At 40.5% G+C, this 27647-nt stretch overlaps 1 long non-coding RNA gene across 1 annotated transcript; it reads right to left on the bottom strand.

The window, feature by feature from the left end:
- Positions 1-373: 373 nt before the first annotated feature.
- On the bottom strand, positions 374-27560 carry LOC111096944. Its single transcript, XR_005363007.1, has 5 exons — positions 27218-27560; positions 25592-25683; positions 10382-10540; positions 6191-6264; positions 374-504 (listed from the first exon to the last, which is right to left on the bottom strand). It is a non-coding gene; the product is annotated as an uncharacterized LOC111096944 (long non-coding RNA).
- Positions 27561-27647: the final 87 nt, after the last annotated feature.

Genomic DNA, 27647 nt, shown 5'->3' with positions numbered 1-27647 from the left:
GGTTTCACACAAATCATTTCATCCACATGCAAGAGTTTTCCTCTTCGTGCTTCCCTTTGCTAAACCCCGTTTAGGTGCTAGCTTAAGTATCTGTTCCTCTGAACTCTTTTTTTTTTTTTTGACCCCTCAGGCAGTGTTAGATTCTATTTTCAGTATCAGTGAGGATGACAGAACATGAGAGACTCCTAATTCTGGGAAATGAACAAAGGGTAGTGGAAAGGGAGGTGGGTGGGGGCATGGGGTGACTGGGTGATGGGCACTGAGGGGGGCATTGATGGGATGAGCACTGGGTGATATGCTATATGTTGGCAAATTGAACTCCAGTACAAAAAATAAATAAATAAAAAGATTCTATTTTCATATGTAGCTTCCCTTTATTGCTTTTATTGTAATTGTGATTGAATAATTACATAATTTTTGTTCATTTCAGTGTGTCTTCTGTAGTGCAGTTTCCATGAGAACGGGGTCATGTTTGTGGCTGCATTCCTGAGGTTAGCATAGTACCTGGAACATAGGAAGTACATATCTGTTTAGTCACTCACTTAACTGATAGGCAGTGTTCTGAGTGTTTGGATACAGCAGTGAATAAACAGGAAAAAAAAAAAGAATGAACGCATTGAATTATATCTTATTGCACATTATGGTGGGACTTAAAGGCTAATATCATCTTATTGAGAGAGATAATGCTGGATTATTTACCTTATTAGTAAATTTACTTTTAAAGTTCTTAATTATAGAAAAGAGAAATACGATAGCCTCACACTATGAGTTCTGCCCTAGAAAAAAAAATTCTGAAATTCCCAGTAGCGTTTATAACATATGATTCTATTCAATAGCATTTAATTTGAAATTTTGTAGATTGCTGAAATGTTAATAGGATTTTGCCTAATTATTGCTTGATAACAGCTTAACATGTATCATTGCTAAGCACAACAATTATATCAATTTATTTAAAACATTTATTTTTCTGTAGTTGTTTGATTCCTGTATAAAATAAGAAGGGTACTTAGATTGAAAATTTCCTGTATGATGTCAATAACCTATTTATTTACCAGCCCAAACAGGATTCGTATGACTTCTGTATAAAAGAAGACGAGTAGGAGATTGGATCATTGACATGTCTAATCCTGGAAGGATAGAATAAGAGATTCGGAGGCCTTCTTCAATAGAATTTAAGGACAAGATTCAGGGAAGAGGCTGTAAGAGAAGCAAGCCTGCCTCCGTATATGTCTCAGTGTTAAGGACACGTTCTCAACAGATAATGAGTCTGGAGATGAGTAAGGTGGGGAGGATTGTGGAGTTAAGTGTTCTTATTCGTAACGGAAAAGGAGTCCTGGAAAGGAGAACAGATTGGCATCCAGAAGGAAGAGAGGCCTCACGGAGGAAGGGAAGCTTGTGGAGAGCAGTTAGGGATGGAGGTGGGATGGTAAGGATGGACTTGTACGAGATGCCTAGATGCTTCCTCATACTGTACACTCTTCCTTTTTACATAAGACACTATGTTATAATTCAGATTTCCTTCAGAGGAATGTATACAGAACTCTAGATGGTTCCCGTCCCATCCCCCACCTACTGTTTACCAAAACTCATGTTCAATTTTCTCTTTTTCATAGAAAATCTGAAAATTAGTTTGGCCTAAGGTAGTAAAACCATTGACTTTTACATTTGGAAAAGACCTGAAGAGGTTTCTAACTTAGGTAGACGGGCATTTACAGAAGGAAATGCCCGTCTGCCTAAAGCATAGGGATATTTATTCAACAAGTAAATACTGGGTAGCTCACAACACTGTACCACTCATCTCAGGTGCTAGGAACACACCTAATACACAAGCCCCCACCCTCTAGAGCTTATATTTTAGTGAACATGTCAGAATATAGAGAATATTTCCAAATAAAATTTGATTAATTTTGTGCAGTGAATGAGCAAATACAAGATCAGAAAAATCTGTTCCTGGCCTTTTCCTTCAGTGTAATTGCCTCATACACTGATTGTCATCATTTAATTTCCTTCTGGGTTAGTTTATTTCAAATACTCATGCTCACATATTGATGAGTTACTATTTAGGGTTTTTATTAAAAGATAATTTGATCTTTTAAGAAAAGATAGCTATAATTTAATAAAAGATATCTATTCTTAACAGATACTATTCTCCTTAAGTTACTCAGAGCTAAAACAGGACACACAGAGATGTCAAGTGACCATTTGAAAAGAACCACCTAGGCGAGTATTGTGATGATTTTAAGAACAACCCACTTGCAAAAAGATTTTTGGCTGTGCTGCTTGCGTGTTTGGGTTTTCCTGACTTTAAAAGGCAGTAGAGATGAAATATGATTTTGTTTTTATTGAGTTTAGACAAAAAAAGACAATGGACATCTTTGTATTGTAGGAAATTATTTTTAGAGTATCTGGAAGGGGCAAAAAAATATGTTTGATTTTCTGCATTTACTTTCCCTGTGTGTGTGTGTGTGTTCATATTTATACACTTCAATGTAGTCACATGTCAATCCTTTGCTGCCTTTAAAAAAAAAAAAGATTTATTTACTTTACTTAGAGAGCAAGACAGCACGAGTGAGCCAGGGGAGGAGCAGAGGGGGAGAAGCAGACTTCCACTGAGTGGGAAGTCCAACGTGGGTCTAGATCCCACAACCCTGAACCGACCTGAACGAAATCAAGAGTTGGACACTCAACCAACTGAGTCACCCAAACACCTGATCCTTTTCTGGCTTTTAAGGCTGGAAGCTAAAGGAAGGAAAGGCAAAAGGTATCGAAATTATTTTCTTAAAATGATAGAAGTATGTTATTAACTGAGTATAGTTTCTTCTCTGGGACACTGAAAAAATACTTGTCTTTTCTAAAAGCATTTCATTTCTTTCTTTCTTCAATATACTTTTTTTATTTTGTAGCCTGTGGGCTATAGGTAGAAGGAAGGGTGGGCTAAAGAGAATGGACTTTTGTAGGGAAATGGTAACATCAGGGGCCCAGAAAACCACATTAGGCAGTAGGATTTGGCTTATGGAGGAGTGTGTGTGTGTCTGTCCACCATGCACCCTGCACACATGTCCTTTATCTCGTAGAATCAGAAAAATGACATCTGTTTTCTTGAAAGGAAGAGGAACAGATGATTCCAACAGGATTGGGAGGATGAGGGAAATATTATGACAGATTTGATCTACAGTCAAGTTTGTTTCTTTTCCTAGTCCAGAAAAAAACTAAGCCTGAAAAATAACAAAGGGAAAAGTTTTCCCTTCCCTAGCCCAGAAGAAAGTAAGTTGCAGAAACAACAAAATGGGAAAATGTTTGGAATGATGCCACTGTGTATTTGGCTCAGAGAGTATGGCAGACAGGAGTTGCTCATGTGTCCCACATTCTGTTTCTGCCATGTGGATGGTAAATAACACGTGCACTAGGAGTTCCTATTCTTGGTTCTTTCTTGAAAGCTGAAACTTTCAAGAAAAAGTTTTCAAGGGAAAAACAATTTTTCCTCCCAAATGATCTTACCTGGGCTTACGAAATAAGATAATTGATTAATTGATTTTGACCTTTTTCTTTTCCCGTGTGTCTGAGGGTATGACTCGCTTCCCTTAGTGGCAATAATTTGCACCAGCTTGTGAGTCTTGAAAGAAGCCCTCTGGGTGATTTATTGAGTTATTGACATAAGTAGACCACAGTGAAATACATAAACATACTTGGGTTATGAAGCTTTCTGATTTTTTTTTTTTTTTTTTAGTTTTTGGTGTTTTGTTTTTTTATTACTGTGTTAAATAGACATAACATAAAGGACCCTGAGGTCATGACCTGAGCCAAAGGCAGACACCTACCGACGAAGCCGCTCAGGTGCCCCCCTGTTTAACCGTTTGCAAGCGTATAGTTCATTAGTATGAGATATATTCATAATGTTCCGCAGCCATCACCACCATCCAGCCCCATAACTCTTCCTGTCTTGTAAAACTCAAACCCATTCAAGAGCTCCCTGTTTCTCTACCCTCTCCCAGCCGCTGGAAACCCCCATTCTACTTTCTGTCTCTATGATTTTGACTATTTTGTCCCGTAAGTGGAATCAGACAGTATTTATCCACAAATCAAAACCACAATGAGATACCACCTCACACCGGTGAGAATGGGGCAAATTAACAAGGCAGGAAACAACAAATGTTGGAGGGGATGCGGAGAAAAGGGAACCCTCTTACGCTGTTGGTGGGAATGTGAACTGGTGCAGCCACTCTGGAAAACTGTGTGGAGGTTCCTCAAACAGTTAAAAATAGACCTGCCCTACGACCCAGCAATTGCACTGTTGGGGATTTACCCCAAAGATACAAATGCAATGAAACGCCAGGACACCTGCACCCCGATGTTTATAGCAGCAATGGCCACGATAGCCAAACTGTGGAAGGAGCCTCGGTGTCCAACGAAAGATGAATGGATAAAGAAGATGTGGTTTATGTATACAATGGAATATTCCTCAGCTATTAGAAATGACAAATACCCACCATGTGCTTCAACGTGGATGGAACTGGAGGGTATTATGCTGAGTGAAGTAAGTCAGTCGGAGAAGGACAAACATTATATGTTCTCATTCATTTGGGGAATATAAATAATAGTGAAAGGGAATATAAGGGAAGGGAGAAGAAATGTGTGGGAAATATCAGAAAGGGAGACAGAACGTAAAGACTGCTAACTCTGGGAAACGAACTAGGGGTGGTGGAAGGGGAGGAGGGCGGGGGGTGGGAGTGAATGGGTGACGGGCACTGGGGGTTATTCTGTATGTTGGTAAATTGAACACCAATAAAAAATAAATCAGAAAAAAAAAGACAGTATTTATCCTCTTGTGACTGTATGATTTTACTTAGCAGAATGTCCTCGGGGTTCCTTGTGTTGTAGCATGTGTCAACATTTCCTTCCTTTTATGGCTAAATAATATTCCATAGCATGTATATACCACAGTTGCTTATTTGTTCATCCCACAGTGGACACTTGGGTTGCTTCTGTATTTTAGCTGTTGTGAGCAGTGCTGATACTAACATGGGTGCATAAATATTTCTATGAGATTCTACTTTTAATTCTTTCATGCTCACAAATGGAATTGCTGGATTCTATGATTATTCCATTTTTTCTTAAATATTTTATTTAAATAGGGTTCCTGAGTGACTCCGTCGGTGAATCATCTGCATTCAGGTCGTGATCCCGGGGTTCTGGGATCGAGTCCCTCATAGGGCTTCCTGCTCAGCAGGGAGTCTGCTTCTCCCTCTCCATCCTATCCTCCTCCCCGCTTGTGCTCTCTCTTCCTCTGTCTCTAAAATCTAAAAAAAAAAAGAAAAGAAAAAAAGAAAAGAAAAGATTTTATTTATTTATTTGAAATAGAAAGAAAGCATAAGCTATGAGCTGGGGGAGCAGTGGAAGGAGAGGAAAGATAAAGAGTTGGATGCTCACCCAACTGATAATTCTATCTTTAATTTTTTGAGGGACTACCATCCTATCTCCCATAGCCACTCTACCATTTTATATTCCCATCAACATGAGGAGAACAACAAAGTTTCCAGTTTCTCTATATCCTTACCAACATGTGTTATTATCTGTTTTGTTGTGTTTTGTTTATTATCATAGTAGCTTTGATTTGCTTTTCCCTGATAATGAGTGGTGTTGAGTGTCTTTTCATGTGCTTATTGGCTATTTTTGTGTCTTTTTTTGGAGAAATGCCTATTCATTTTCAATTTGGGATTTTTAAAATTTGTTATTCAGTTTTAGGAGTTTTCTATATGTTCTGGTTATTAATCCTGTACCAGGTATATGGTTTGCAAATATGTTCTTTCATGTTGTGGGCTGCCTTTTACTCTGGTGATACTACCTTTTGATGCACAAAGTTGTAAAATTGTTATGAAGCCCTATTTGTCTGTTTTTCCTTTTGTTGCCTGGGCCTTTTGTGTCATATCTAAGAAACATTGCAATATCCCAGGTTATGTAGTTTTATCTTTAGTCAGTTCAGATATTAAAATGTAACTCAACTTTTTGAATTTTTCAAAGCCCTTGTTCCTTTTTTTCTTCCAAATCTTTATTCAAATTGTAGGTAGTTAACATATAATATAATATTGATTTCAGGAGTAGAATTTAGTGATTAATCGGTTACATATAAGTGCTCATTTCAGCAAATGCCCTCCTTAATACCCATACCCCACCTTGCCCATCCCCCACTCACCTGCCTCCATCAACCTTTAGTTTGTTCTCTGTCTTTAAGAATCTCTTATGGCTTATTTCCTCCTCTTTTCCCACCTATAAATAAAATCATATGGTATTTGTCTTCTTCTGACTGACTTATTTCACTTAGCATAATACCCTCTAGTTCTAACCACATCATTGCAAATAGCAAGATTTCATTCTTTTTGATGTCTAACTAATATTCCATCACACACACAAACACACACACACACACACACATGCCGCACACATCCTTATCCATTCACCAGTTAATGGACATCTGTCAAAGCCCTTTTCCTCATTAATATTATTATGATATTAGTAAATATTAATAATAATAAACATGACTGATTATGTTATTAATATTACTTTTAGGTCCTAGGAATGAGGAAAATAAATAACATACATACACTTTATTTTAAAAATCAAGATGTTGGAAGGTTAATCTTTTGGTCTTTGGGCCACATTTGGGAAAAATTGATTTAATTATTCAAATTATCCCTTTTAAAGTAGAAAAAATTTCTTCAAGACCTTGTGTAATCGCTGTTACTTGCTGTAAGACAGTAAGATAAACTCCGTTGTTGCTGGAGAAGGGAGGTGGGAGTAATGTGGAGACCAGCACTTCTCAGCACAGCTCCACCTGAGTGAAGTCTCTAGAGGCAGCGTCTGGGCCCCCAGTTTTGCAAACCTTGAATTTTCCTTCTGTCAGAACACTAATGAATATGGACAACTGGCTCAGCTACCAAAACTTTCCAAAGACGATATACAAACTACAATACCAGGTGACTAGTTTATAAAGGAAAGATAGTCCCTTCCACTAACAGAAGTATTTATATCTGCCTTCACAGTCAACATGTTTTGTTTCAAGGCACCTAGAGAATTGAATTTTGGGAGCCAGGTGGTGGTGCAGAGAACATGAAATCATAGCAAAGGGAAGTGGACTTTGGACAGAGCTGTGCCCTGGGCTCTCTGTTGGCCTGTTTAGCACTATGCCCCTAAAAGGAGATTGCCACAGATCCATGCCATCTGATGCCCTTGCTTAGTGCTTTCTCCTGGAGAATATAGGACTCACACAGGTTGCTCTGTCTCTTTGGCTTTCCCATTAGCTGTATGCCATTCTGATCATTGTCACCTATTCAGAGTCTTTGGCTAGGCAAGTCATCGCTTAATTGATGAGGTTTCAGGTTGCTACTAAGTTATAATCCCACCTTACAAAGTCCCCCAGACACCCAGGTCCTCTGAAGTGCAGTTTGAAGAAGTCCCCTCACTTCTTGGTAATACATAAATGCATGTCTTAAGTCTCCAGGTGTGTAATTCCTGTTCTATCAGTAGCATTTGAAGTATTTAACACAGTTCATTATTCCCTCCTTTTAAAAACACTTTTCTTCATTTTGGAGGGACTTTAAAAATTCATTTATTACTGCATTATTGGAGGTAGATGTAAGGACTATATGAGATATTAAGGAAATGTGTCACTGTCATCCACAGGGTAAAGAAACTACATGGGGTTTATATTATGCTTGTTTGAGAGGCTTCATAGCACAAGGAGGGTAAGAGAAATTTATTAATACAGAATGCCTCTCTGGCTTGTCAGAGAGCATCTCCAGTCATCATCATCATCATCATCATCATCATCATCATCATCATTCTCCGGGGAATCTGTATCCTGAGAATATGGCATTTTGAGATTTGGCTGACTGGAGCTTACTGCAAACAGCTCAAATAACAATCTGCTTTCCACAGATACTAGGGAAATCATTATTATAAAACACAGGTCTCATTTTTGTATGCTGCTTCACTTTGTAGCAAGATTTCCATTTTTATTTGCAGGGTCATTTAGAAGAGTTCAAAGTGTACTTTTGATACCATTTACCATCTTGGTTTACTTATCTGGAAGTGACAGTGCTCTATTCTCCTGCCTTAGGAAGAAAATTGGTGAGAAACAGCTTTTTCATTCCAGGTATGGGATATAGCTGTTTTGAAAGAAATACGGTCTCATATTGCTATTATGGGTTCAGGATTGACTGAGATCCCTGTCCTGCCACAATGTTTTCTGCAAGTCTCAGGAGTCGCCTTATTACGAAAATGTTAGTTCATAATATAAAATTACAAGTTTTATGTTAAAAATATAAATTAGTTTATATGTCCATAAATTTGAGGGGAAGAGGTCCCTCATGCAGTACTGCTTTCCCCATTTTGTGGGGTGGTGTCCTGAAAGTTACCTGAGAGCAATTTATCATCTGCGTCACTAACCAACATGGCAGGGTGGTCATTATTTGGTGCGTTACTGCAGTGTTTGCTAGGGAAGTTACCTGTTCTTAGAGCTAAAGCTACTGAGGAATGTACTTAATCTAAGATTAGCCTTTATGCTTGCTGTCTCTAGGATATGGCCACAGTCACAGGAACCATTAGTAATTTTTTGGAGGGTTACTCTAGGGTACTTATGACAAACAGCTAGAAGTCTACATTTATGGAAAAGACTGCTAAGATTCCAAGTAATTTTGTCATGGAGGTGGAGTACTAATTAGGAAACAAATACATACAAAATTCTAGCTTCCACAAACGGAGAGAAAACAAGAGTAAAACATCACATCACCACTGCTAATTGGTTTTAAGTGTAATTGTGTCCATTTGATGAGGTTAATGTCTACAACCAAAGAAAATTGTAAGTTATAAGTACACGAGAAATAGTTTATCTTCTAAAGAAAAGTGACTTAAAATCAATCCTGTCTAGAGGTGGCTTTCAAGTCAACCAGTATATAACAAGTAAGTATCTATTATAGGTGGGATCCAGAGAGGACTGTATCTCTGTATTTTTTTCTGTTTTATGATTAAATCTACTTGCCAGTCATTTAAAATTTTTGATTTTTGGTTTATTCAGCATGTATGTATATACTGCCTCATATACATGTCTATGACAGTGGGTGGGAAGGCTCAGCTCATTTTCGTGGAACAGAATGGTCATTAATGGTTGGATATCTTTCAAACTGAGTCTGACTCAAGTTAAATAACAGTAAAATAAATAAATAAATAAATAACAATAGTTAATATTAACCAAGAGAGATAAGTACATGCCAGAAGCCTCTTGAAATAGTCTGTCCTGAGAAAAAGAGAGGTAATTTGATAATATGTAAATCCATATCCTTTGGGAATGCTTAGCTCTCATTTTCTCAGGAGACACATTAAAAGTCAGACTCTGATAACATCTCAGTACCTGGTGTCATTAGCTCAGGTCTTGCTGTTTATACATGGGTGGCTCATATACTGTCTTGCCCTTTGGGGCTACACTCATGGCGCTTTCCACTGCCTTCCTCTTTCTTCTCCACTTTACCTACCTAATTTCTATGTATTAAGAGTCTCAGCTTAGAATCACTTTCTCTAGGAAACCTTCTGTCTTAGTCAGGATTCTCTGGAGAAACAGAATCAATAGGATATGGATATCTATATATCATATATATATATATGTCTGAAGTCAGATGCTTAATCAACTGAGCCACGCAGGCACCCCTATAATTCCTATTTTATTTAGCTCATCTGATTGATTTTAGAACCATGGAAACCTAGGGGCAAAATGAACATTTTATAACAAAAAAGTGGAGTCCAGGGCACCTGGATGGCTCAGTCGTTTAAGCATCTAACTTGATCTTGGGGTCCTGGGATGGAGCCCCATGCCGGGCTCCCCACTCAGTGTGGGGGGTCTGCTTCTCCCTTTGCCGCTTTCCCCTGCTTGTGCTCTTTCTCTCTTTCTCTCAAATACATAAATGCATTTTTTTAAAATGGGGCCCAAGTTAATGTTGGATAGATTTATTAGCTAATTAGTGCCCAAGCTGGAAGAGGGATTCATGTGTCCTGATGTCTAGTGTCCTGATTCAACAGACATCAAGCACATGTTATATATCTCCAGGTACTGTAGTCAATGGCATATTTTGGTTAAAATAATTTTAGAATGTATAACAGTTTTGTTGCAGAAGTCACTGTCCATTTCAGTTGTAGAAAAGGAAATATTGAGATATCAAATATTATTCAGGCCTATATCGTTGTACAATTCAAAATTCAATCATTTTGTCATGGCTCTGCCTTAGTTATTGATAAAATTATATTTGCTCTACTGTCTGCTACTAGGAACTGTTCCTTTAGTGAGAATGCTTTAAATATCTTTACTTAACAATTATTTAATTAAATAAAGACCTACCTAGTTGAATTACATTACATCCCTTCACTGTCTCTTCTTTTTGAATAACGAAATGAGGTAATTTGGATATGACTGGACTGGAGATGTATTTTATTTTGAGGGTGTGCATTGCCTTGATTTTTTGTTGTTTCCACCTCAAATAAGGTTTGACACACCAAACTGTGAAGAAATAAAGGAAATCTTGTTTTTAACTTTATTATTATTTCTTAAATACCACAAGTGTCGGTAAAACAAACTTCATTTGGATCAATATCCTCACTCACCCCACACCTTCAAGAATAAGTACATTTTACTTAAACATACATACTAGAGAGTCTGGAATTGAATTTAAATAAACATTAATTCCATTTTCCTTGATTATATACAGTGTCTCCATGACATGAAAGGCAAAACATGGGTAAAAAAAAATTGCCATTTAGTTTTTTTTTTTTAAAGATTTTAGTTATTTATTCATGAGACACACACACAGAGAGAGAGAGAGAGAGAGAGAGAGAGAGGCAGAGACACAGGCAGAGGGAGAAGCAGGTTCCAGGCAGGAAGCCCGATGTGGGACTTGATCCCGGGACCCCAGGATCACACCCTCAGCTGAAGGCAGACGCTCCACTGCTGTGCCACTCAGGCGTCCCTGCCATTTAGTTTTTAAAATTTTGCATTTAGTTACTGTAAGCAGTATGAACCACAGCTTAAAATATTTGCTTTTCTTCTGGCTGAACCATGGGCCATTGTATTATTGACAGCAAATACTTTGAGACTAAATATCAGAACTGTCATTCATTTGGGGAATATAAAAAGTAGTGAAAGGGAATAAAGGGGAAAGGAGAAAAAATGAGTGGGAAATATCAGAAAGGGAGACAGAACATGAGAGACTCCTAACTCTGGGAAACGAACTAAGAGTGGTAGAAAGGGTGGGGGTGGGGGTGACTGTGTGACGGGCACTGAGGAGGGCACTTGATGGGATGAGCACTGGGTGTTATTCTATATGTTGGCAAATTGAACACCAATACAAAATAAATTTATAAAAAAAAGAACTGTATTTCTGTTAAACGCGTATTGGTTTGGCAACTGACAACAGGTCATTGAAGTGCTTTGTGGTGTGAGTTGTAGTAGTTAGTATCCAGGCCCTTCTCCTGATGAGGGGGTCTGTCACAGACCCCAGAGAGAGGAGAACATGCCTCTCCTTGCCCAGTTCCTGAAGATGGTACAGGCCACCATCCCTGGGGTCAAATGAAAACTTTGGGCTCCAGCTCAACTATAGCCTACTTTTCAGTTGACAGCCACTAGTCTTTTTTTTTTCTTTTATTTTTTTAACTTAAATTCAATTTGCCAACATATAGTATTACACCCAGTGCTCATCCCATCACACACCCTCCTTAATGCCCATCATCCCAATAGCCCCATCCCTCCCCATACCTCCAGCAGCCCTTGTTTCCCAGAGTTAAGTGTCTCTCATGGTTAGTCCACTAGTCTTTAACAACAACAGCAACAAACAAAATGTTAAGCGCCTTAGAAGATTTTTGGATGCACATTTCAATACATCATTATCAAAGATGAAAGAGAATTTATGATATCAGACCTCCTTCAAAACCTGTGTTTATCCTTAAATCACTTTTTAAGAAACCAACAACCTGGGAATGAATGTTTTCATTCTAGCCTTCCTATTGTGGTTACTGGAACAGGACGCCTATGTGATAATGAAACTGAGAAACCTTTTCATTCCTAGAATTTCCTGTTGGGAGGGTAGTTTTCTAAGTACTGTGTGGCACTGGCTAGTTACACAATACATTGGATTTTACTGCCAACTATTTGTTTAAGAAGGGTGTGAGAGGTTTGGGCCACCAGGAATGTGAAGTCAAAGTTAACTATGACGTCATCTTACTGCCTGTCACATTAATAAACTGGACCCATAAGCAAATACACTGTATATCAAGCTTTTTAAAATTAACTCTGATAAGTCAGCCATAAAATAATTAGCTTCCTCTAGCACTTACATAGATATGATTTGGGGAAACTCTTTTTCGTTCACGGGACATGTTTCGAGGAGGAAGCGTGACCCCCAAAGCTATACCCACAGGTGAATGGACATGTGAGAGAGGTTTCTTTGGTGATTGCAGGGGAGAGGGATTGGTACCCACAGAATGTTTAAATCCCCATACATGGCTGAGAGTTAATTCCTCAGAATCATGTGCAACCTGCTGGGATTCAGGCCCTGCTGTGCGGAAAAATGTCTCTCATCTATGCTGTTTTTAGAGCTGTATTTAGAGACCATTCTATATAGTTCCCTTCAGCCACGTATCTCCTCATTTAATAGTTGTAACCACCAGGAATTTCTTAAGTTAATACCTAATTTGTCTCTGTTAAGACAGTTTCTCAACCTCAGCACTGCTGACATTTTGGGCTGGAGAATTCTTTATGGAGTGCTAGTGAGACTTGGCACGGTACTGCTCTGTACAAGGTAGGATGTTGAGCAGCATCTCTGGCCTCTATTCACTATATGTACTCCTGCCCCAGTTATGACAACCAAGAATGTCTCCAAACATGACCAGATATTCCCGAGGGGGCATAACTGCCCCTGGTTATGAGCCACTGTTCTGAGGCAAAATAGAATATCAGAGAAAAAGGTCTTAGCTAATATCTGGTTTCTATTTTTTCATTTCCCATATGACTGTGATTTACTTAAGATCTCATGACTCCTGAGTCTCAGAGATGCCTTGGGTTTCCTAATGTTTTAGTTTCTTTTTGTATCATAGCATGCTTTCTTGGTTTGGGTTTAGGATACCTTGACGCCCCCTGAGGGGCTTGTCCAACTACACGGGTTCTGTTAGGGCATAGCCACTGCTTAGTAGCCTGTTCCATACCATGTCCACAAAATCTGTAGTTATCCTGAAGTATCCACTTGTACATCTTGTTTTTGTCTTTTCCTTTCAAGAAGCACCCTGAGATGTGGATTTGTTTTTGTTTTTGTTTTTGTTTTTTTGTTTTTTTTTGAGATGTGGATTTGAATAAAAGTGGCTTATTAGAGGGGTTCCTGGGGGGCTCAGTGATTGAGCATCTGCCTTTGGCTCAGGTTGTGATCCTGAGGTCCTGGGATCGAGTCCCTCATCGGCATCCCTGCAGGGAGCTGGCTTCTCCCTCTGCCTGTGTCTCTGCCTCTCTCTGAGTCTCTCAGGAATAAATAAAATTTTTAAGAAAAAGTGGTTTATTAGGAAGTGTTCTCAGGAAAAATCAGTAGGGCAGTGGGGAAGTGGACAGGGAGAAGGAAACCAAGTACCGGTACAATAGCAGGCTGACTTCCAGGAGAACCAATTTTAGCTCAGTCTGACAGGAGAGCTCTGGAGAGAGTGTAGATCGTATCTCAGAAATTTCCATATCCCACACAAAAGACCTGGAGTATCCACGCTTCCCTGCCAATCAGTCATTGTTTATGAGAGAGTTTCTCCACCTGGATGCCACTGACGTTTTGGGGCTGGCTGTTTGTTCTGTGTTGCGGGAGTCCATCCGCAGCATCCCCGACACCTGCCTGGCAGCTGCCAGTGATCCCCCAGGCCCCTCCCCGACCTGGAGATGGCAACCAAAAAGTGCCTCTAGACAATTACCCCCAGCTGAGAGCCATGGGTTTAAGGGTTGCCCCTGGGGAGGTATGCATCCCCGGGAACTTCAGGCTATGGGGCAAAATGGTGTCTGGCAGCCCGAAAGCAGCCCACAGGTGGCAGGGGTGGGGCGGGAGAGCACTGCAGGTGCCTGCGTGCAGAGGGGTTACTGAGCCAGTGGACAAACGCACTGCGCTGACATCATCTCCTCCACGGACAGGAACTCGGGAAATTTCTACTGAGCAGTTGGAAGGATCCAATACAAAGGCCCCATTTTCTTTCAACGGCGTGTGCTAGATAGTGATTCACTCAAGTGTGACCGTCTCACCGCCAGCAAGTCCGCAGCAGTGCTGGAGTCACCCTGCCGTGGCCACCATGCTCCTGAACAGGCAGGGCTCCACTGCAGTCCTCCCCTGGGGCTCGCTTTAATCTATGTACAGTTGCTTTGATCAGAAATATGATCCAAGAAAGAGCTCAATAACTTGGAACCATTCCTGCAAGACTGGAGTTGCTGATTTGTGTTTACTGCATCACTGTGTTTTGGCTGTAGTCTTGGACATAGTTTCTTGTTTCCCTCCTCCTGTCCTTCTATTAAGTTACTCAACAAGTGTTTATTGAGTGCTTACTAGATGCCCAGCACCGCTGGGAATGAGACATTCCCAGCAGGATCCCTGCTTTCACTGTAATAGAGGAGAAAGACAAGAAATAAGTTGCATTTCCAAGAGCAGGGTTGCCTGAAAATGGCCATGAGTCCTCACTCTGGGTTTTCTGGATAATGCGATCTGGGGGTCCCCTTCTCCCAGTAAGAGGGGCCATGCACAATTCTTATAGGACTGATGGTTTTGTCTTCCCAGCAGAGGTGATTGCAACATCACTGGGAAGCTGACATTGTCAGACAACTCTAGTAAACAGCCTGCTTGCCTGCCAACATCCTGCTGCCTGGCACCAAGGGGTTTGTACATGCCCTTAATGTGAAGGCTCTGCAAACAGGGGCCCATTGTCTTTTTACTAAAAGGAAAGCCCAGTAGTATAGTGGTTCCTGTAGGAAGAAGGCAAGATACTTATATCTTTTCTTCTAAACATTGTGAAAGTTAATCCTATGAAGACCTAGGGGAAGAGCCTTCTCAGCAGAGGCAGAATATGGGAAACCCCTGAGGTGGAGAAGAATTTGACAAGTTTGAGGAACTGAAAGAAGGCTAATTTAGGTGTAGAGAGCATAGTGATTGAAGGAAGGAAGGATGAAAGTGGAATGAAACACAGGTGGAGAAGTTCAAAACACGGGTGGGATCAGATCATAATAAATGACCTCACTGGCCATGGTTAGGAATTTTTATTTTATCTAAAGTATACAATGGAAAGCAGCTCATTAGGTTTTTAAAACATAACCATTGTTTATATATGAAGAATGGTTTAGGACAGGAGAAGCAAGATCAGAAACTGATGTAGAAATCTAGTTGAGAGATGGTGATAGCTTTGGGTAGGGTGATGGCTCTGTAAGTGGAAATGAGTGTAGAGAGCTAATATCAACTTTGGAAGCATAATCCATTGGACAAGTTGGCCAACAGGAGGGAAGGGAGAGGGGGAGAGTCAAGGATGACTCCTGAGCATTTGACCTATGCTGCTGGTAAATGCTGAGATTAGGGTGTGTGGGCAGAGAGGCTGGGAGAAGAGAGATTTGTAGGACAGGATAAAGACTGTCATTTTTGTTGTGTCAAATTTGAAATGTGAGCTATCTGAATAGAGATTGAAGTGGGCATCTGAATATAAACCAGTTAGAAGTTTGGAGATGAGGTCTAGGCTGAAAATGGATATTTTGGAGTCATTGGCATACATGTGAAATTTAAAAGTAAGAACCCAGGTAAGTTTGCCGAGGGAACAAGTATAGACAAAGAGGAGTCCCAAGGGACTGAACCCTGAGTTCTCCAATATGAAGAGGACAGAGAGGCGAGGTGGAACCAGAAAAAGTTATTCAGATGATGGACTATCTCCAATGCTTTGGGTTAATGTAACAAAAATTAAAACTGGGGGTTGAAAAGAGAAAGGAACACCATGACTTGTCCTTTCTGTTCATCCTTGATACTAGAAGGAAAATTACAGATCATGAACACATACTTGGGCAATAGAATTGTACACAGTATTCAGTTATACAGGGTCATCCCAATGATACAGAAGAAGACTCTGTTAGTTCTTCAGCATTTTCATGCAAATGAAAATACATCTGAGAGTTCTAGGAAATCTTTCCTATGCCAAGAAGACCAGTTTTGTGCTTCTCCTGTGTATATGTGACACCATCCTCATCAGCACATTGATAAGTAAGGTTGTATGATGGAAAGAACCATCAGGAGTTCACATGCTGTGCCCTCTGCCTTCCACTCCCACCCCCATACGTGCACAACTCTTCACACGAAGGCCTCCTCTCATCTTTTAGTTTAGATGTCATCTCAAAAGGAATTCCCTCAAAAAGGACACATCCCTTACATTCTTATTCTCTATCAAAGCACACTACTATTCAGGATCTCTTCTCAATTTATCCAGTCATTTACTAATTTTGGTTTTTCTCCTCCCATGGATTATAAATTCCATGAATGCAAAGGCATGGCAGTATGTCATTCCAGTCTGCACATATTTGATATATACTTTGTGAATGAATGAGTAAAATAACTATAAAAAAAGTTTTGAAAATTAATGATAAGTAGAGACATAGTTCTTTCTTTCTCCCGCTACACAAAGGTCAATGTCTCACCGCGTGGAATTGTTTTTCATTGTTACTTTTTGGTATCTAGGTACGTGACAATGCTTGCCGCCATCTCCAACTTTCTCAATTTCTGTTAATTTCTTAAGATTTATACTATATCTGCCCACCCTTCTGTGGACTGCCATTGCTGCTGTTCACCACCTGTAGTTCTGCGCTTGCTCACCTTTTAAAACAACCTCGGCCTTTAATAACCATATTCTTCCAGACTCCCTCTTGCCTGCCGTCAGCTTGCTGCTTTGCATTTCTGGTGCCTACCTCCAACCTGTCCAGCATATTGACTTCCAGTCCCGAGGTACATTCTGGGGCCTGTGCTCTTTTTGGGAGCCCCCAGGCACTGTATTGATTTGAAGACCTTCGGGAGGGGGCATTGAGAGCTGGGCCTAGCAGTGACGAGTGATGGGATAATCAGCTGTTACTTGGCTGATATGCCTGTGCTCTTCCACTGATAATTTACCCATGCTTTTTTTGGAGGCGTAAGACTTTGGCAAGGACAGAAGCATTTGCTCTGGAACTTCTCCATTCTATGGATGTCTGCCTACAGTTTTTCACTTTCAGAGGAGCTTCAGCTGTGATTTTTTTCAATAAGATCTTTTGCTTGGATTATGTCTGGGCCTACTCACTGCAATCTTAGTTATTTAAAAAATCTTAAATAAAACAATCTGCCTTAGTTATGGTCTTACCCTGTTAATTTTTACTTTTTACCATAATGATCTGATGCTATTTTTAAAGTATCTGCCTGTAGTAGACATTATCAAATATGTTGCATTGCCTAGACCCCCTATGCCTAGGTGTGGGATGTCCTCACACAGGAGTCTTGGTGTGAAATGGAATCCCAAATCCCACATCATTGGTATCTCAGTCTTCAGCTTGGTCCCATGCATATGACCTAGGCTTGATCAGTCAGGTACATTCACATGGAGTTTTGAACCTGGAACCTGTACTGCTGAGAAACAGAGGCAGTGGAGAATCTTAGCAACATCTAGTTTCAGAGGCAGTACCCAGTACCCAGTCCCAATGGAGGTTGTGTGATAAACAGTAGGTGGACAGTGGTTGGGGTTGCAGCTGCAGCCATGTGCTCATGAATTCTTCTATGACTTGATACTTGGCTATGATCTTGGCTCCTGTGAGCCTTTCCAGCGTTATGAAAGGCCAACGATATCCTTTCAGTTGACTCCTATTTAGAAATCAGCCAGATTCAGTTGCACCTAAGAATGCTATTTTCTTTACTGATTTGTCTTCATATCATTCCTTCTTGTACTTCTTTTTTTTTTAACGATTTTATTTAAATGAGACACACAGAGAAAGGCAGAGACACAGGCAGAGGGAGAAGCAGGCTCCCTGTGGGGAGCCTGATGCAGGACTCGATCCCAGGACCCTGGAATCACGCCCTGAGCTGAAGGCAGATGTTCAACCACTGAGCCACCCAGGTGTCCCTCTTCTGGTACTTCTGATTATTTTTTCAAAAGGACCTTTCAGAAGGTCATTTCCTTTCTTGAAGTGCATATTTTAGAAGTTCTCTTAATGTGGAGCTCTTGATAGTATAGTTGGTCCTTGAACAATGCAGGAATTAGGTGCCCTGATCTCCTGCACAGTTGGAAGTTTGTGTATAACTTTTGTCTCTCCCACAACTTAACTACTAATAACCTCCTGTTGGAATGGATGCCTTTCAGAAAACATAAACAGTTGAATAGCATACATTTTGAATGTTTTATATATTACATACTGTATTCTTAGTAAGCTAGAGAAAAGAAAATGTGATTTAGAAATTATAAGGAAGAGAAAATAACACAATACTGCCTTGTATTTTTTTTTAAACCCATATAAGCAGTTCAAACCCATGTTGTTCAACGATCAATTGTAAGTGCTCTCTGTTTTTATATGTAAATGACTATTTCACTCTCATCCTTGAAAGATTGTTTTTCTGGGTAGTTATTTTTCTTAACACGTTGAAGCTATCTTTCCCTTGCTTCCTGGCCTTTATTATCACAAAGAAAAGAATTGTCTTTCTAATTATTTCTTTATAGATGATCTTTTTTCCCCTACTTTTAAGTTCTTCTTTTTAAGAACTGAAGATTAACTGATTGGGAAAGTCTAGAAATTACTAGGAATATATTTTCCAGTAAATTTCCTAATAGTTATCTTGTTGTAGCTGAATATCAACTCAAGGAGCCAAGGAGTCCTCCCTATCTGTAAAATTCATTCAGTCTGGGGCATCTGGGTGGCTTAGTTGGTTTAGCATCTGACTCTTGGTTTTGGCTCAGGTCCTGATCTCACTCATCTCTCTCAGAAGTCTATACTACCACCACCATCCCCCATAGCTGCTGACTCTCCATCAAACCCTACCCTCCTCTAAGACTCTAGATTTAAAACCAGTGGGCAAACATTATGGAAACAGCCTAAGTGTCCATCAACTGATGAATGAATAAAGACTATGTGAGATATATATAATATATATATCTCGAAATATTACTCAGCCATAAAAAAGGAAATCTTGCCATTTGCAATGACATAGATGGAGCTAGAGTATCATGCTATGAAATAAGTTAGCCAGAGAAAGGCAAATACCATATGATTTCACTCATATGTGGAATTTAATAAAACAAAAAAGCAAAGGAAAAAAGAGGCAAAGTAAGAAACAGACTCTTTTTTAAAAAATATTTATTTTGGAGAGAGAATGAGAGAACAGGGGGAGGGGCAGAGAGAGAGAGAGAGATAGAGAGAGAATCTCTAGTAGACTGCCCCTGAGCAAGGAGCCTGGTGTGGGGCCCAACCCCACAACCCTAGGATCATGATGTGAGCCAAAAGAGTTGGATGCTCAACCAACTGAGCACCCAGGTGCCCCAAGAAATGGACTCTTAACTATAGAGAACAACTAATGGTGACCAGAGGGAAGGTGGATGGGGCGATGGGTGAAATAGGTGATGGGGATTAAGGAGTGCACCTGCTGTGATGAGCACCAGGTGTTGTATGGAAGTGTTGAGTCACTATTTGTACACCTGAAACTAATATTACATTGGATGTTAAATAACTAGAATATAAATTAAAACTAAAAAAATAAGAAAATCAGTAGGTGAGGATATAATGAACTGAGCCCTTTCAAATTGAATGATTGTAACAGATCAGCAACTGTAGAATCAAACAACTGCAAGCTGTGGGAGGCTAACGGATATGTCACACTTGATGAAGAAGCACTAGAAGCACTTCTGGTAAAACCAAGAAAGAGATAAAGATGAATCCATCACAGTTATCTTTGTTCTGGGCTTATGGGCCATTGCAATTAGACTGAATTAGAAATAAATGGTAAACAACAAACATTTCAAAAGGAGATCAGGGGATCCCTGGGTGGCTCAGTGGTTTAATGCCTGCCTTTGGCCCAGGGCGTGATCCTGGAGTCCTGGTATTGAGTCCCACGTCAGGCTCCCAGCATGGAGCCTGCTTCTCCCTCTGCCTGTGTCTCTGCCTCTCTCTCTCCATGTCTATCATAAATAAATAAATAAAATCTTTTTTTTAAAAAAAGGAGGTAAATCATCAGAAACACACTGCGGGTCACTGGAGGGGAGAGAGGTTAGGGGATGGGTAACTGGGTGGTGGACAGTAGGAGGGCATGTGATGTGATGAGGCTCTGGGTGTTATAGAAAACTGGCGAATCACTGACTTCTACCTCTGAAACCAGTAATATATTATATGTCGATTAATTGAATTTAAATAAAAAAATATATAAAAGAAAAAAAGAAGGAGATTAAATCAGTATTTGCAGACCCCAGGAATCAACTAAAAGGGCAAGTGGTGGGAAAATTCAGTAAGGTCACCAAGACCAAAAGCACAGAAATAGAACTTTATATATTCAAACAACAAACAAAAGTAACGGTGAAGAAACAATCTCATTGCATAGATTTGAAAAAGATAAAAAGAAAGGAATAGACTTAGCAGGAAACATGAGGAGTATGTGAAGAAAATTGTAAAACAACAGAAAGAATAAAAAAGGGACTTAAAAGAAATGTAAAGGCATTGCCACCTTTAGGCAGGAAAACTTAACATCTGCGCGATATCAATTCTCCTCCCATTGATCCAAGTGACCACAGCGGGGCATTTTTGTTTTTGTTTTTTGTTTGGACAAACAGGCTTCAGAAATCATGAGAACAAAGGAGTAACAATTACCAGGGAAATTCTGAAAAGTGAAGATTAATGAAAGGATACTAACTGTACTGAAAATAGGAACGTGTTCTGCAATAATAGTAACGAACTGCTGGCACATGAGCGGGTCAACAAAGGAGTCCACTAGAGAACCCAGACACAGACCCAAATATACACAGCAATTAACTGAAAGTCTCTTTTCAAAACAGTGGAGAAAAAAGGGATTATTCAGTAAATGATGTTGTGACAACCGAGTAGCCATCCAGAAAAAAAATGTTGGATCTGTACTGCAGATATTATACTGAAATGATTTCCAGATGGATCAAAGAAGTCACATTAAAAAAAATGAAACCATGAATTACCAGAAGATAAACAAGAAAATCCACTTATTTAACTACAAGGGGAAAAAAAAATCATGTCACCAGAAAAAGAAGTCAAAAAGACAAAGGACGGTGACTTTTTTTTTTTTTTTTTTTGTAATTTAACCTCACAAAGGGCTAATCAATTCCCTTCACCTATAAAAATGCTTATAAAATCAGTAAGAAAAAAAAAGACCCAACAGTCCATGAAAAAAAACAAAAACAAAAAAAAACCCAGGCAAAACCTATGACAGTTTAGAAAAAAGGGAAGAATGTAATATGAGAAGAGCAACTGCGCCAACAGCGCGATCTTTTCCTCAACGTGACCGTGACCGCGACCGCGCTGGGCGGGTGAGGGTGCAGACATCGGCCCTCCTGCGGCTCAGGCGCGGTTCCCCAGGGCCCTGATGGCAGGAGTGGCCTTGTAAAGTTCTGGAGCACCTTCCCTTCAACCGAGCCATGTCACCCTGAGAAATGTACCTTACGGCCACTTCCATGCGCATCCAATGTTGTGCGTGCCACGCGGACAGGGATACTCTTGGGAATAGAAAAAGATTGGAAATGACTGACTGCCTGTCTCGGTGGCAGCCGGTTAGGTCAAGTGTGGTGGGCCTGGCGGGTGGAAGGAAAAGCAGCCACTACCAACGAACAGGACAGCCCCAGGGACAGGTGTGCTGTCAGGCTGGGAAACACCAGGCCCAGCAGGATGGGAGTAAACTGTGTGCAGTGAGGTCAGGGCACATGTCTGTGCACGTACACTCGTACCCTTGTAGACTGGGGCAGAGAAATAGCACTAGTATCCTCATCTTTCAGATAAGGAAACTCAGAGTTACAGAGGTTAAGTGACTTTTTAGAATAACACAGTTATGAAAAAAAAGAAAGAAAGAAGAAAGAAAGAACAAAGAAAGAAAGAAAAAAAAGAAAGAAAGGAAGAAAGAAAAAGGAAGGAAGGAAGGAAGGAAGGAAGGAAGGAAGGAAGGAAGGAAGGAAGGAAGGAAGGAAGAAACCCCATAGCACAGATAACAATGACCATAGCATAAGTGAGAATCCCGGCGATGGAGGCACAGGGTTCCTGGTCCTCACTAGCACATACTGTGTCCAGTGGGGAGGAGAATACTACAGTCTCCTTCCAGTGCTCGCCATGGATGGCCCCAACTGGATGGCAGGTGGCTGAGGACACCCGAGTCCCCAGCAAGAGGCAGCTGCCGGCGAGGCTGGAGGGGAGCCTCAGGTGGGGTGGCCTGAGGCAGGGAGAACAGAAGGAGCCGTTTCCCAGAAGTTGTTAAGCATCTTTATCCTTGTTCTAATATTTCATCAAGTGTGACCAGAGATGAGCCTGTTCTCATTTTTCATGCTAACATTTCAGTCTGTATACTTGTGTCTTTCATTTGCTTTGAGGAGACGCTGACTCATCATTGCCCATTGTCTACACTGTTTCTCCAATGACTTTACCATTTTTAAAAGTTTGTTTTGTTCTCTTGATAGTTTTCCTTCCTCTTGTCTAGGACCCTTATTATATTTGTGGTCAAAGCTATTTTCTCTTAGCTTGAAATTTATCTTTATTTCTGAGATTATTTTGTCTTTTTCTTCCATTTCCTGAGTTTGGTCAACTCTCATTTCACACCGTCCTGGATTTTTTTTTTCCTTCTGTTTCCATTCTGTGTTATTTCAAACTGATTATCCAAGGTGATTTTTGTTTTAATGAGCAAATTCTTGTTTTAACATTTAAATTCCAGTTGGAGTGCTCTGTTACAGTTTTCTCTCCTTTGTACTTTTTGTTTGTTTGTTCCTTTTGGCAGGGAGAGCATTTTCATCTGCTGCAACGTTTGGATTCTCATGTTCTGTCATTTAATGGTTTTGTAGGATGTTGCCTGCCACTTTGTGTTCATTTTCAAACACATTTTATCTGGACAAGCCTCAAGTAGGGGGTTAGTGAATTGAGGGTCTAGCTAGGTTTCTTAATTCAGAAGCATCCCCTTCTGTTGTTTTAGTGAAGTTCAGTTTTGAAGTAGAAGGAAACTTTTTTGAGACAGGGTCAGTGTGTTTCCCAATTTTGTGGTGCTCTTTTCTTTCTGTAAGACCATTAGTTTCTATGGCTTTCTTTCTTCTCTCCACCATCACACACCTGAGAGACTCCTCCACCTTCCACAGCATCTACCCTCTTCTTCAGAATGCTGCTCTCCTAAAATGGCACAAGGACGTTCAAGCCAGGGCTCTACTCTGTTCTTAGCATTCCTCTTCTGTTAGATAGGACTCTAGGAGAGAAATGATCTATTCTATACCTGGAATTAGTATTGTAATAAATGTTAACTGGCATTTAATAAAAACTTGAAAAAAGAAAAATAACACTTCAAAGACACTGTCACTCAATTACTAAGTACAAACCTTATTGGATTTTAATTTATACAAGTATAACCGATTCTAAGGATGAGATAAGTGGGGAAATAGGAACCATGACTGGGGGATGCCTGGGTGGCTCAGTGGTTTAGCACCTGCCTTTGGCCCAAGGTGTGATCCTGGAGTCCCAGGATCGAGTCCCACATCAGGCTATCTGCATGGAGCCTGTTTCTCCCTCTGCCTATGTCTCTGCCTCTCTCTGTGTCTATGAATAAAATAAATAATCTTTTTTAAAAAAAGGAATCATCACTGGATAGATATCTTGTTCTTATCTTTAAGCATGAAATGGTATTGTGGTTTTCCTTAATTAAAAACTCATTTTCTCTAAGGAATATATCCTGAACTGTATATGGATGTTTAAGATATCTTCAGGATATTCCTGGAGAAGAAAGATGACTGGGTGGGTGTATTGATGAAATAGGACTGAAGCTAGGTGACGGATACAAAGGGACTAATCATACCATTCCTCTTGCTTTTCCTAATGTTTGAAATAACCCATAATAAAACTTTTTTTTTTAACTGGGAGAAGTGTTAATCTGGGGTGATCAAAATGTCCTTGTTATTTTATTCTTTGAATTTTCTGAGTCTTTAGATTTTCTTATATGAAAGGATGAGCTATGTATGTCTCTGGATGGGGTAGGCTTTGAAATCTACCTGGTTTCTGATGGAAATCACCAGCAGGGGAAAATCCTGATAAATTGGATTGCATCACATTTGAATGACTACATCCAAGCTCATCATAAACCAATGAAGTGACAAATTGGGTTTGATATTTGCAGTAAATATTGCAAGAGATTATTTTTACCATTTCACAAGCAAAACACTATGATTCCAGTAGGACATGGTCAGGAATACCTCTGGATAATTTATAGAAGAAAAAAAAAGGCTAAATAGCATATTGTAAATGCTCAGTCGAACCAAAATACTAAAAAGTGTATAACAATGAGATACTTTAAAAAAAAGATTTTATTTATTTATTCATGAGAGACACAGCGAGAGAGAGAGAGAGAGAGAGAGAGAGAGAGAGAGAGAGAGAGGCAGAGACCCAGGCAGAGGGAGAAGCAGCCTCCATGCAGGGAGCCTGATGTGGGACTCGATCCCGGGACTCCAGGATCAGGTCCTGGGCTGAAGGCGGCGCTAAACTGCTGAGCCACCCGGGCTGCCCAAGATACTATTTTTTTGCCTATCAAAGTATTATAGATCATATCTCATTTTCAGTGCTTCATTTTCTGGAAAGCAATTTGCTAACCTGTCTCAGGAGTCTTCGGTATATTCATATCCTAAGAAAATATTTTATTTTTTTATTTTTGTTTTAAAGAGAACTTTTATTTTTTAAAAATTTTTTAAAATTTTATTTATGATAGGCACACAGTGAGAGAGAGAGATAGAGAGAGAGAGAGAGAGAGGCAGAGACACAGGCAGAGGGAGAAGCAGGCTCCATGCACGTGGGATTCGATCCCGGGTCTCCAGGATCGCGCCCTGGGCCAAAGGCAGGCGCTAAACCGCTGCGTCACCCAGTGATCCCAAGAAAATATTTTAAATGTAGGGACAGATATTTGTTTAAGATCATTTATTACCATGTTATTCATAACAGGAACACCGAGCACTGCTGAGTGTTTTAATGCTTAAATGCTTAAATACATTGTGTGTAGGGTCGCCTGGGGTCAGTCAGGCATCTGCTTTCAGCTCTGGTCATGATCCAGGGTCCTGGGATCCAGTCCCGCATTGGGCTCCCTGCTCAGGGGGGAGTCTGCTTTTCCCTCTGCCTCTGCCCCTTTCCCTGCTTGTGCTCTCTTTCTCAGGTAAATAAATGAATCTTTAAAAAAAATGTGTGTGGTTATTTTAGATATGTAATTGTGAAAACTTCTGAGAGAACACTTGTATTACATGAAAAAATAAGAACAGTGACCAAAGCTGTATACAGAAGGAATCCTACGATGAAATATATAAACATGTAGGGAACAGACCGAATACGTACGTCAAAATGTCAGCCGTGGTTCTCTTTGACTGAGGGTTTAATGGCAATTAATTTCCTTGTATCTGTATTTTTCCAGTTTTGCATCTTGAGCACTTTCATGGCCAGAAAAAAATTACGAAGAAAAAAAAAGTCAAAGTCATCCTTCTTCCAATAAGCCCCTCCCCTGGCTCCCAAACCTCCTAACCAGATAACTCAGTGGCTGTCTTGTGTTTTGGGAAAAAGAGCATCTTTCACTGTGCTGTTAAGGTCAATAATCTGCCATGAGAGTTCTCTTGGCTGGTACTCACTTGCATCAAAGTTAATTCATCAGTAAGTCTGACTGAAGCAGATTCTTATCTTCTGGGGAAGGAAAGCATCCCTCAAACAGGAGGAAGCATCACATGAGGACAAATAGGGCAGGGAAGCAAAGGTGTTACTGGGGAAAAGGAGGGTGATGTCACCTGCTTCATCATCTTGAGCACTGTTGGGTGAACAACCACCACCCTCCTCTCACTTTCCTATTTTGATGCAGATGCAGGGAAGCAGCTTCTCCTAGTGTGGCTGCAATCACCACCACTTAGAGCTGGCTTCCAGAGGAAAACTCCTTCACCCTTTGTAGTCAGAAACAAAAAGAAGGAGCCCCAGCCCCCTTCTGATAACTGAGGGTTTTTAAAAAAGATTTTATTCATTTATTCATGAGACACACACACACACACACACACAGAGGCAGAGACACAAGCAGAGGGAGAAGCAGTCTCCATGCAGGGAGCTTGATGTGTGATTTGATCTCAGGACTCCAGGGCTGAAGGCAGGCGCCAAACCACTGAGCCACCCAGGGATCCCCTGATAACTGAGTTTTGGTTACAGTTCTGCACATTATTTCAGATTGAAGAATAACTTTTGGTCAAGGTCAAGGTCACAGGGAAAGGTAAGAGAAAGTATTTCTTTTTTTTTTTAAAGATTTATTCACTTTTATTTTTAAAAAATATTTTACTTTTTTATTCACAAGAGACACACAGAGAGGCAGAGACACAGACAGAGGGAGAAGCAGGCTCCCTGCAGAGAGCCCAATGTGGGACTTGATCCCAAGACCCTGGGTTCAGGACCTGAGCCAACAAAGGCAGATGTTCAACCACTGAGCCTCCCAGGTGCCCCATTCACTTATTTTGGAGAGGGGCAGAGGGAAAAGGAGAGATAGAGAGGGAGAGAGAGAATCCCTCCCTCTGTAGAGGGAGAGAGAGAATCCCCAGCAGACTCCGGGCTGAGCCTGGAGCCTGAAGCGGGGCTCAGTCCCAGGACCCCAAGATCACAACCCCAGCCGAAACTAAGAGTCAGGTGCTCAACCAACCAAGCCACCCATGTGCCCTAAGGAAAGTGTTTCTTCTGCAGGCTCTTCCAGGAGACGTGAAACCTATAGACAAGCAGATTCTCTAAGGCCGCAAAGGGTGCCTGTAGGAGAGCTCAGGTGTAAAACAGGTTTTATCATCATAATTAAAGAAATTGCTAGCTCCTGGGACCATTAATCATTCGTCAGGTACTTAGAAGTCAGAGAGGTTCAGCCTGGGCTTGGGAGCTAAAGGCAGCCTAAGTAGGACATTCACAGAAGGATGAATCTGGAGAACCGACTGGGACATCACTTGCTCTTACCAATTCCCAAGTGTGCACAACTTGTTCTCATCTTTGTGCTTTGTGTATTTACTCATCCTGCTCACTCTGTCAACAAGGTGTTCTCCATTTTTTAAAGTCCCAGACTTCCTTGAAGACACAGTTATGAAGTTCTCTTTGACATATTTTCTTCTCTGAAACCTCATTGGATGTAGTTGACATTTCTTTTTAGCATATATGGGTTTCCTCAGGGACCCAGTAGTCCTGTAATGATTTATGGATTTTGAGACTAGTCATAGGTAGATTTCTGAGCCTTTCTGGATGGATGGATGAAAGAAGGTAGGTTTGGAGCAACTCCAGCTCTTAGATCTTTAAAGAAAATGGCCTTTGGTACTCTGAAGGAGGCAGTTAATTGGAAATTCCAACTGCCTGCTTTTAGATTTTCCGTGCTTGGTAGCAGCTGATTGGCTGT

The sequence above is a fragment of the Canis lupus genome, chromosome 8, assembly GCF_011100685.1.
Source record: "Canis lupus familiaris isolate Mischka breed German Shepherd chromosome 8, alternate assembly UU_Cfam_GSD_1.0, whole genome shotgun sequence".
Taxonomy (NCBI): domain Eukaryota; kingdom Metazoa; phylum Chordata; class Mammalia; order Carnivora; family Canidae; genus Canis; species Canis lupus.
This window is presented reverse-complemented; position numbering and strand designations above follow the sequence as displayed.